Below are 12462 nucleotides of genomic sequence, written 5' to 3'. Positions count from 1 at the left end.
AAACGCAAGGAAAGCTTATATATGATAAGTATTTATTAAATTAAAATAATTAATTAGTGCACGGACATTTTAACCCATCCAAACGTAGATCAAAACGGGAAATAATAAAACAGAGAATGGATGCTATAAATATAAATATTTCCAAAATACATCCTACACTTCGAAATAATTAATTTAATAAAATACTTTTATAATAAAATATTATTATAAAATACGGGGTGTTACAGCAACACTTTATCAAGGTTAGACGGACAGTTAGAAAAATCACTTCCATAAACACTAAAATCGTCCATGAAAACTTCCATAATAGGCTAAATATACTCTGAAAATATCCCCATCATGTACCTTTGGAAGGTGGCAGGGGCATTATGTAAACCAAAAGGCATCGTACGATAAGCAAACACGCCTTGAGGACAAGTAAAAGTAGTCTTAGCTTGATCATCTGGGTGAATAGGGATCTGAAAGAACCCTGAATACCCGTCTAAATAGCATAAAAACTTATGAGAAGCTAACCTTTCTACCATCTGATCAATAAAGGGAAGGGAAAAGTGATCTTTCTTGGTGGCGGCATTCAACTGTCTGTAATCTATACACATCCGCCAACCAATCACTACTCGAGTGGGTATTAACTCATTTTTGTCATTCCTAACCACGATAGTCCCTCCTTTCTTAGGGACCACCTGCACTGGACTCACCCACTTAGAATGACCAACAGAGTAGATAATACCTGCGTCGAGCACCTTCATTACCTCAGCCATCATAACATCTTGCATCTTCTGATTCAAATGTGGCCGACCCCCGTCGCAAGGTTTGTGATCTTCCTCCAGCTCTATCCTGTGCATACAAATATCGGGACTAATCCCCTTGATATCGTCCAAGGAATAACCCAAAGCTTTCCTGTTTTTCTTAAGCACAGCTAACAAAGAAGTCAGCTGATCATATCAAGCTTTGCACTAAGAAAACATATTTTAGATGAGAGGGAAGTGGCTTATGCTCAGGTACCTTTACCTCAATGGAGCATAGGGTATTGATCATTTGTTCCACTTGCTCTCCCTCAGCGTCGGTGAGTTCACGCTCATCTAAATCATCTTTAAGCAAATCCAACACAGCGTCATCGTCATCTGGGTTATCTGCACACTCATCCAAAAGCATAAGGGCCTCTAATGGGTCCTTTATAAAAGAACCCGACCAGAAGTCATAAATAGACTCGTCAATAATATCAACAGAATAACATGTGTCCTCTATCATTGGCCGAGCTAAAGTGCTAGGCAGACTGAAAATAATCGCGTCATCCCCTACTACAAGAGTCAAACGCCCTTGTTTGACATCAATAATGGCCCCAGCTGTACAAAGGAACAGTCTTCCTAATATAATTGGGGTCCGGGTATCCTCAGCAATGTCTAGAACAATAAAATCTACTGGTATAAAGAGCTTGCCTATTTTTACAGGCACGTCTTTCAAGACACCCAAGGGCCGCCTAACAGATCTATCAGCCATCTGTAGGGTAATGTTAGTCAATTTAAGGTGACCCATATTCAATTTCTTGCAGATAGATAGGGGCATGACACTGACACTGGCTCCTAAATCACAAAGAGCCTTATCAATTACCTCATTGCCTATAATACAGGTAATAGAGAAGCTACCCGGGTCCTTTATTTTAGGTGGAGCCTTATTTAAAAGTAAATTAATAGACTCTTCCATAAATGAAACGGTCTCAAATTCACTTAGCTCTCTCTTACGCGTCACAATATCTTTCATGAATTTAGCGTAAGTAGGTACCTGGGTAATAATTTCGGTAAAAGGGACAGTTACCCGGAGGTTCTTGACAATGTCCACAAACTTACCGTACTGTCGCTCAACCTTTGCGTCCTTCAGATGACCTGGAAAGGGTACTCTGGTAGCAATGAGTGGACCCGAGACTTTCTCTTTACCTTTATCAGTGCGTGACGTCTTCACAGCAGGGGAAGATGACACGGTAGCGGAATTAGATGTTAAAATAGGGTCTCCGCTGGTTCTGGCACTCGATCGAGTACTTTCCTCACTCGATCGAGTGGTTTTATCTTGGAATTTACTCGATCGAGCTGTTTAAACCACTCGATCGAGCTCTTCTATTTCAGGCTTACTCGATCGACCATCTTTTTCACTCGATCGAGTGACTGCTTCATCTTTTTCACTCGGTCGAGAGGAATTTTTACTCGATCGACCATCTATAAATTGGGCACCTCTCGATCGAGTAAGGTTATCACTCGATCGAGTACCTGAATGGATTATTCCACTCGATCGAGTAGAAATTTCACTCGATCGAGTGTCTGGGACAGCATGCAGCAAGAATATCGTCCAGAAACTCGTCCAAATCATCTTCCGGGGTATTATCAGCTGTCACAACCCCGTCTTCTAGTAGTTTTGGCCCCTCATAAGCAAGGCCACTTTGGAGATTTATTGCATTAATTGGGTCGCATGACGGTGGATGGTTAGCTTGATTTTTTGCGAGTGTTAACTGCGCGACTTGTTCTCTTAACTCCACGATAGCGGTATCATCCTTGTTGCATTTCTCCCCAAACTGTTGTGTTAAGTTCAAAACCAAGGATTTCAGTTCGGCGATCTCCCCATTTGTAGAAGAGGGGTCTGGTTGCGGTATTTGCCTAGAAAGAGTAGAAACATTCGTCATCTCTTCATATAATTGAGAAAAAGGAACTCATTGCTTGTATTTCTGATAAGCAAGGACGCCCTCTATTCTCGCCATACAACCAATGGGGTCATGCCCCTCCATGCCGCATCTACCGCATATCTCCACATACTCAGTAATAGCACAAACTTGTGCATGCTCACCCATAGTCTCCGTAATCTCCGCACTACCTAGACTTTTGCTAGGACTTGCCACCTCAGCTGTCACCAACTCGTTAACTTGCCTACTTCTTCGAGGATTTCCATATTCGGGAACATGGATGGCCATTTCCTCAATAAGATGCCACCCTTGATCATCCTCTACATTCTTCGTGAATCTCCCCTTCGCTACATTATCGAGGATAGTTCTCTGGTCCGGATATAACCCGTTGTAGAATTGGGTACATAGGAACCAACGCTTGAAACCGTGATGAGGCACAGAACGGACGAGCTTCTTGAACCTAGTCCAAGCCCCATTCAAGTCTTCAGTGGACAATTGCTCAAATGCAGTAATCTGAGCTCTCAACGCATTAGTGCGTTGTGGTGGAAAATATCGCCTGTAAAAGGCCAAGGCAAGGAACTCCGTCGCCACACACCCGTTCCCTGTCTAAATCCCTCAACCATTCCCGGGCATCATCAGCTAAAGAGAAGGGAAAGAGGACTCCCTTCACTCTGTCTTGTGTCACCCCAGCAGCAAGAGGAATGGTGGAGCAATACTCCGTAAATAGCTCTATGTGCCTTCATGGATCTTCTTCAGGTACTCCCCTGAAGAGATTTCTCTCGACCAGTTGTATATAAGATGGGTGGATTCCAAAGGTTCCCCATTCAGTAGTGGGTAGTAGGAAACCTTTTGGGGGAGCAATACTCCGTAAATAGCTCTATGTGCCAGCAACAGATGCGACAATATTCTCTTATAGAACAGATAACCTGCAAAACTAATCAAAAACTTTGCAAAAAAGAGATCAGTCTCAAGGAATAAATTCCTTGAGAGGAGAGATAAACTTAAATAAAGCAACAAAATTGCGCCACCTCCCCGGCAACGTCACCAAAATTTGACAGGGCAGTCGTATACCTATCAAAAATAACCAACTGGCTCTAACTAATATAGCTAGGGAAGTCGGGTCGATCTCCACAGGGAGATGGGAAAATGTCAGCTTTGTCTAAGTTCGTCACGGTAACCAATTTGGGGGGTTGAATTTGATTGTTTTAAACTAAAGAGACTAAGAAAGAGAGGGAAATCAAGAGAATAAAGATTAAGCAAATATGGAGAAAGCAGCTAAGACAGTCAGTTCACCGTGATCATTCAGTCAAGCAATCTAGGTCTCAAGTCAATGCAAGTATGGTCTAAGGGGCAGTGAATATCTCCTTCCGGTCTCAATTCGCTCTAAAGCACAAATATCTTAGCTTCCGCCCTCACTACGGTGCCCTAATGCTCGCTACGAGTCTCGCCCTTTCCAACCTTCCGGTCCAGGTCAAGGTTTACTACGATAAAATGCCTAATTGCGTCGACTCAATTAGACAGAAACAATTAAAAGAAGCGATTAACATCAAAGACTACACAAGCATTAACCTAATAATTCAATTACTATCCCTTCATGATCATGGATTCCCTAGTCTTAGCAAAAGGGGAATTAGCTACGTACCATCATTAAATCAACAACAACAATGCATAGATAATACGAATTAAATATGGTATTAATAAACAAGAGAAATTCAAATAAGCAATTGCAAAATAAGAGAAGAGAGGAAATAATAGCAATAAAATGAATTAAGAACAATAATTAAGAATTAAAAGGGAAAAGGGAAAAGTAGTACCGATTACAAGTTCCAAATCCAAGTTCTAGAGTAGAATAGAGTAAAGGAAAGGGAAGCAGTGAGTAAAATGAAGTGAGGAAGAGTTACGCAATCTACTATGTGATATATCACACGAAATTCTCTTCCTAAACCTAATCCAAACCTAATTACAAAAGCCCATACGAAAATAGGCGGAAAATCATAATTACAGGGACAAACCACTCGATCGAGTGGAATAAAACCGCTCGATCGAGCAACTGTGCAGAAAACCCTTCGATCGAGTGGAAATAAACCAATCGATCGAGTAACTCCTTATAATGACTTCTCGATCGAGTAATATTTATGTTCGATCGTGTGATCTTCATGATATAAAGCATTCGCTCGACTAGAAAAGTGGTCGATCGAGCTATTTTGGCACGTTAGGCACTATGACACCTTCCGAAATCAGCTCGCTCGTCTTCAAAATGATAGATTCCAAGCTCCGGCTCCTTGTTCTCCATAAATGCATGCAAATGGGACGATTTTAGGCTCGATTTATCTTCTTTTTGGTTCGTACCTGCAATTTGCACAAGACAAACCAAAGTAGACTATTCGGGGGTAATTGTAGCTAGAAGCTACGTAAAATAGTACAGAAATGTGTGTAAAAATGAGGTAAAAACCTTATATAAAACACACGCATCAATAATATTTAAAGTTATCATTTGAGAGAATGGGCGAGGTCCTAACGCCAGAGTAAACAAAATCAAACGGTGCTTTAGAAGTGATTGTAGAGACGGAGAAAGGAAGCTTGTGGCTTTTATTAATTAAGCAAACAGAACAATAGTTGAAATCATAAATGCGTAAATTTAAAGAACGATTAAGGTGCTTAAGAGTGGCAAGAGACGGGTACCCTAGTCGGTGGTGCCACAGATTGAATTTGGTGATGCTAGTCGAGTGTGCTTAAGGCGGGTGGGTCGGCTGCCAGATGTAGGTACCCTCATGGTTGGGCCCCTGAAGAAGAACTCGCCCCGTCATAGTTTCCTTAAAATAAAAAGAGTCGGGTGAGAATATAGCATAAGCGAAATTGTCTTTGCAAAACTGATCAACAGAGAGAAGTTTTCGAGAAATTTTGGGTACAACTAAGACATTATTAAAAGAAAGAGAATGAATAGAGAAAGAACCAATGTGAGTGATAAGGAGCGAGGAACCATCGCCAATCACCAGATCATCGAGACCGTCATAAGCAGTGTTAAGGGCGAGGGTGTTCAAATCATTAGTGGTGTGGTGAGACGCTCCACTGTCGATGAGATAGGTCGAGGGAGTGGCATTGGTGGTGGTAGCGGTGTGAGCATGGGGACGAGGCTGCCTAGAGGGTGGTGGCGGAAAAATAACAGTGGGATAAGTACGTTTAAAGTCCGGACAGGCTGAAATAACATGGCCAGTGGTGCGGCAATATTGACATTTGCCACGAAACTGGTTGGGTGGGTTGGTGTCGATTTGGTGGTTAGGGTTGGGAGTCGATGAGTTGTAGGAAGGGCGTGGTTGAGTGTTTTTGGGGTAATGGCGTGGTTGGTTGGGGTGAGTGTAGGGACGATGATGAGCAGCGTGGCCCGAGGGAGTGAAAGGGGTGGGTGGTGGCTGGCGTTTGACAGTTAGTTCGTTGTGGATAAGTTTTTCGTGTAATGCATCGAAGGTGATGGGGACATCACGTGCGTGGACATCGTCAATAACGGGCTTGTATAGGTTTTGGTCAAGACCATTAATGATGTGTGACGTGATGTCCTCGGGATCCATTGGCTTACCGAGTTGAGTGAGTTGGTCCGTGCATGATTTTATGGCAAGGAGATAGTCAGTGACGGATTTTTCACCGAGAGTGATGTGTTTGAGACGGTCTTTGATTTGGAGAATGTGACCCCTAGATGGGTTGGCATAGAGGGTGGCGAGGGTTTGCCAAGCATCTTGAGATGTCGTGGCATCGAGAATGAGTGGGGCGACAGAGTCATCGAGGGTGGCTACGAGAGCACCGAGTATCAACTTGTCATGTCGATGGTGGAGGTTACCATGGTTGTTGCGTGGGTGGCGGAAGCACGAGGTAGTATTAAGATCGATGTGAACCTGATACCATATAAGATTTATGTATAGAATGAATTGTATTTGATATTTAGAATGATTATACAACCTATCTATTATACTAAATTACAATAAGCTAATTAGGTAACAAGAATAACAAATTCCTTTGATGGAGGGATTGTATACGATTCTTATCTACACAAGAATAGGTTATTTGTTTCCTAACTTAATGGAGCAATATGTGAAAGAATATTATCTTTGATTGACTTGACTTAGATGAGTATCTTTGACACGTTGATGTTACACTGGGAAGATTCCATCGAAATGATTCCATGCATAGGAGTGATAGGGCCACTTCCTACTGCAAACTGTCATCCTAAATAGGATGTCTTATATGGCACACGTGGTTTGCAGGGTATTGCATGTGCCCGGGGGGATTTCAACCCCTCGTCACCAAAAAAAAAAAAGAATTAGTTGAGTTTTGGATTACTTTTGTAAGGTAATACTCTCCCTACATTCAAACTGCCTCTGTGTCTCGACTCATAAAATCTACAATGGATGACGGTGTAAATTATAATGTCAAAAATCGAAATAACACCATACTTAATAAAAAGGTTGGAATTAATTAATACTACACCAATGATTTATTTAGTCATGACAAAATATTTTCTCTCTTATTTTATACTCCCTCATATTCACTATTTTCTTCCTTATTTCCTTAAACAGATTATTCAAGTTTTATTTCTCTTTCTTATTTTGGAAACTTTTTCTCTTATTTTATTCATCCTTTCCTCTATTACCAATCTCACCCAACTCTTTTACCCATATTTTATTACTTTTCTTAAAATTTTGACCCCACAATTTCTTATTTAACACTCTTATTTTATTTCTCGTCTTAATATCTGTGTCCCCAAACAAAGGGAAGAAAATAGAGACTAGGACGGATTATTTCATACTTCCTCCATTCAACTCCACTCTACCACTTTGCTTTTTCACGTTTGCCAACGCGTGTTTACGCGATAAATATCGTTAACTACGTATATGTAAAAATTATAAAAGTTATACATTTTTAATGTTATCTTAAAGACGAATCAAACAAGATCCACATGTATATATTTTTACTTATGTATTGAGAGAAAATTGCAATTAAATGGGCATTTGTGAATAGTGTACAAAAGACAAATTGATAGAGTGGAGTTGAATGGAGGAAGTATATACGTAAAAATGAGGTCATTTGTCCTCTCTCATGCTAAAAAAAGCAACCAAAGTATAGATGATACGATGACCTAGGTTGCACCAAAACGGACACGGACACTGACATGACACGGACACGTGGCACGGTATCCCTTGAAATTTAGGACACGGGACACGTCATTTAAATTTAATAAAATATACTTCCTCCATTCTCATATGATGTACCCATTATATTAAAATGCTACACTCATATATTCAACAAATGGGTACATCATATAAGAACGGAGGAAGTATATTTTATATTTATATATGTGTGATTTTATTTTTGAAAAAGTATTGAATATTAAATTTAAATAAGTGAAAGTAAAACTTACGTTAATTATAACTTATTCTCATTTCCAAAATCAAAAACCAACTTATAATCAATCTATTTCGACATCTCATTACTAGTTTAAAAAACATCATTTGTCTCAAATTCAGCTTATTTCCCCACCAAATTCAACCATATAACAATTCTCGCCATTTACCTTAAATTCAACTTGATTCCGTTCGGAGGTGTGTCCAAATACCGTGGACACGGCTCAAAATACCATGGACACGTATCGGACACGTGCCCAAATAAAAAAATGAAAGTTAGACACGGCTTTACAAGTGTCCGACACATTTTGACGTGTGTCCAACGAGTGTCGTGTCTGACACGGGTGTCCGACACGGGAACGCTGATTAGGAGGAGTGTCCGTGCAACCTAGACGATGACAATGACATGATTCTCTCTCATGCTAAAAAAAGCTTGAAATGAAAATAAAGAATGCTGAATACGTCATCAATTTGTCATTGGTACACTGAATTAAGAATTAAGAGGACAAAAGCAAACTTAAGCGAACTTGTGAAGGTCTTATTACTTATTAGACTATGTTTAACAATGATTTTTTTCACAAAATGACAAAAAAAAAAATCACCAAAAAGTATTGATTAAATAATCAAACTAAAATTAGGTGCGCAACATTGTCTTCAATTGTGTTGCAGAGCAACCTAAGGTTGTGACACTCCATTTCTCTCTCCCCACGCCACATGTCTATATATGATTGGACCATTTTTTTTCAACTTAAAAAGCAAAATGGATGCAGATTTCTTTCCGTTGTAAATGTACAACAAATTAGTAACGGCTCTATTTTTTTAAAAAAACTTTATTAAAATAAAAAATAATTACATAGATAGTCATAATTTTTCATGCTCTATAAATAGAGACCAATCTTGATATATTTTTTATCACAAAAAAATCCATATTTTTCCTCTGTAGCTTATAATAACCAAAATACCACATATAACTCCTTAAAAATTAACCATTTCAATAATTATGGATCTTAATGACCCTAATTTTGGAAATACCTCAAATTCTCCACAAAATCAAAACTCACAAAGTTTTGATTTTGATTTTACAAATTACCATAGTTCTTTATTACCCCAAAATTATACTATAAACTCTCAAATAAACTCTCAAATTAATCCAAATGCACATAATTTTCCAACTCCCCCATATTATCAGAACCCTCAATTTTATCCAACCTCCCAAGATCAATCAAATTTTCAAAATGTTCAAGTTTCTCAAAATATCTCAAGAAATTTATTTCAAGAGAATCAAGAAAAACAAAAAAAAATCTAGAAAACAATCTACCCCTAGTTTATGGAGTGCTGAGGAGGATATGGTTCTTATGAAATCATGGTGTTATTATAGTTGTGATGAGATTAAAGGTAATAATCAAAAGGGTGAGGGTTTGTGGGCAAAGGTGATGGAAATGTATGAACAATATCGACGAGAAAATCCAGATAAAATTGGCGAGAGAAATTTGGATTCGATGAAAGGTCGTCATCAAAGAATTTGTAAAAACGTCAATTCGTGGGTTGCTTGTTATAGGAAAGCATACGCGAGAAAATCAAGTGGAATGAGCATGAGTGATGTTAAGAAAGACGCACATGCTCAATATACTCAAGTGAATAAGTAAAATTTCAATGATATGGCAGTATTTGAAGAAGTGATGAGTAAACTAAAAAAAAGGGAAGTTCCAACGGGAATGGATATGGGAGGCAATCAGTACGTGGAAGAAGGCGATGATATCATTCAAGAAAGTGAAGGTAGCACAAAAAGATCAAAAACTAATGAAGATGGAGACTATGTAATCCCTACAAATCTTGATACTCCAACTAGTGTTCCTACATCTAGTACTATTAGTCGTCCTCAAGGAAGGGATGCTGCTAAGAAGAAAAGAGGAAAGCAGAAAGTTACAGAATCTTCACACAATAGTGAGTTTACTGAAGAGTATCGTGCTATGAGAATGATAAGAGAAAAAGAGCTCGAATTGAAGGAAAGGCAAATTCAAGAAATGGCTATGCTTACTAAGGAAAGAGATGAAGCTGAGAAGCACAAGAGTTATGCCGCAATACTGAACACATTATTGGTAAAAACCCATTTAACTCCTGCACAAGAAGCCATGATAGAAGATCTTACAGAGAAAGTGATGGGTAAAACATTTTAATTGTGTATTTGTCACTTCATTTCAATTGTAGTGTATTATTATTTCGTTCCAAGTCAGTGTATTGTCATTTCATTTCAATTAGTGTATTGTCATCTCTTTTTATTGTCAGTGTAATGTCTTAGTTTTACTGTCATTGTATTGTCACATCATTTTAGTGCAGTGTGCTTCAGTTTCTTTGTCATTGTAACATCACTTCATGTCTAACATAATGACAAACTAAATTATTGTGTTTCAGTATTCTAATATCTATATAACATGCTTGACTCTTAGAATATACTTCCTCTGTTCCATATGATAGTTTACGTTTGCTTTATGCACGTATGCCAATGCTTGTTTTCTTTTGTTCATATCCTTAGTTACATATCATTGAAAATTATAAAAATTTGATATTCATAATGCACTCGGTAAGACAATTTAAACAAGATCTCACATGACTATCTTTTATGTTATACATTAGAAGTTATATTGAAGATTCTTCTCACTTATGAATAGTGCCCAAAAAGCAAACGTAAACAATTCAATGGAACGGAGGAAGTATATGATATACAATTCAACAAAATCTATTACCTACATTTTTCTCTCAACTAAAAATATGTCTGATTCTGAAAATGAAACAAACTTAAATGATTCCAATATCATTTCTTTTGATAAAAGAATGAGAGATTTCTATGAACGACAAACAAGAAATATGCAACAAAATCGTCACATGGATAACATGGTTGATGATATGATAGGTTCCAATTCAAATCTATTTTTACAACCTTCAAATCATATCCCTAAAAAAAGCGTAGATACTATGAAAGAAATCGGGAGGAAGGTCACATACGGTTGTTCAAAGATTATTTTCATGATAATCCTGTCTACCCTGATCATATATTTAGGCGTAGATTTCGTATGCGAAAACCTCTTTTTCTTCGAATAGTGGAAGCTGTCACCGCAAGTGATACATTTTTTCAGCCAGGACCAAATGGATCTGGTCGGGAAGGTCATTCAGCATTGCAAAAATGCACTGCAGCTATAAGGGTTCTAGCTTATGGATCAGCTTGTGATGCTGTTGATGAGTATTTACGAATGAGCACCGCACAAACTTCAAAATGTATCACCAAGTTTGTGGATAGTGTTATTACACAATTTGGGAACCAATATCTAAGAAGACCGAATGAACAAGATGTGGCAAGATTATTACATGTTGGGGAAGAAAGGGGATTCCCAGGTATGATAGGAAGTATCGACTGCATGCATTGGCAATGGAAAAATTGTCCAACTGCTTGGCAAGGGCAATATGCAGGAAGGAGTGGTAAAGCAACAATTATTTTAGAAGCCGTTGCAAGCTATGATCTATGGATTTGGCACGCATTTTTTGGAACACCGGGTTCACTGAATGATATAAATGTACTTCACCGTTCTTCCGTTTTTGACGACATCTTAGAGGGGCGTGCTCCAAAAGTTAACTATTATGTGAATGGTAATCAGTATAATATGGGATATTATCTTACTGATGGTATATATCCAGCATAGGCTTCTTTTGTTAAGTCAATTCGTACTCAGGTACTTCAAAAGCACAAATTGTTCGCACACCATCAAGAAGCTGTCCGAAATGATGTGGAGCGTGCATTTGGTGTATTACAAGCTCGATTCGCATTTATCAAAAAACCAAGTCTAGTTTGGGATCCGAATCTCATGGGTAAAATCATTATGGCATGTATAATAATGCATAATATGATAGTAGAGGACGAACGAGATACATATCTTAACCAATATGATAATACTGACTTTGATGGGGAAGATCTTGATGACGATAATAGTCAACCATCCACATATTCAACTCAACGAATTGCAAGTCTATCAACTTATATGAACAATCAATCACGACTTCAAAATAGAGAAACTCATAATGCTCTTAAACGCGATTTGATCGAGCATATATGGCAAAAATTTGGTAGTGGTGATTAATATTTTATTTTTATTTTAAGAATTGTATTTTTATTTTAAGAAATGTATTAGTTTTGCCTCTTTTTTTGTTATTATTAATGTACTCGTATTGTATTTTTAAATTTTTTATGAATTATTAAGAATAATTTTTATTTTTATATTTTGTGGGTTATAAAGTAACAAAATAAGTTATATTTTAATAGTAGTAATTAGAATAAATATTAATGTATAAAAGAGAATATAAAAGGTGGGGTATAGGAAATAGTGAAAAGTAAGTGTTATAAGAATGTTATTG

The 12462-nt window shown here is 38.0% G+C and overlaps 1 pseudogene; it reads left to right on the top strand.

The window, feature by feature from the left end:
- The first annotated feature begins 9716 nt into the window (after positions 1-9716).
- LOC141649804 (uncharacterized) lies at positions 9717-12238 on the top strand (annotated as a pseudogene).
- The last annotated feature ends 224 nt before the right edge of the window (positions 12239-12462 follow it).

This window comes from Silene latifolia, chromosome 3 (genome assembly GCF_048544455.1).
Source record: "Silene latifolia isolate original U9 population chromosome 3, ASM4854445v1, whole genome shotgun sequence".
NCBI classification, from domain to species: Eukaryota; Viridiplantae; Streptophyta; class Magnoliopsida; order Caryophyllales; family Caryophyllaceae; genus Silene; species Silene latifolia.
This window is presented reverse-complemented; position numbering and strand designations above follow the sequence as displayed.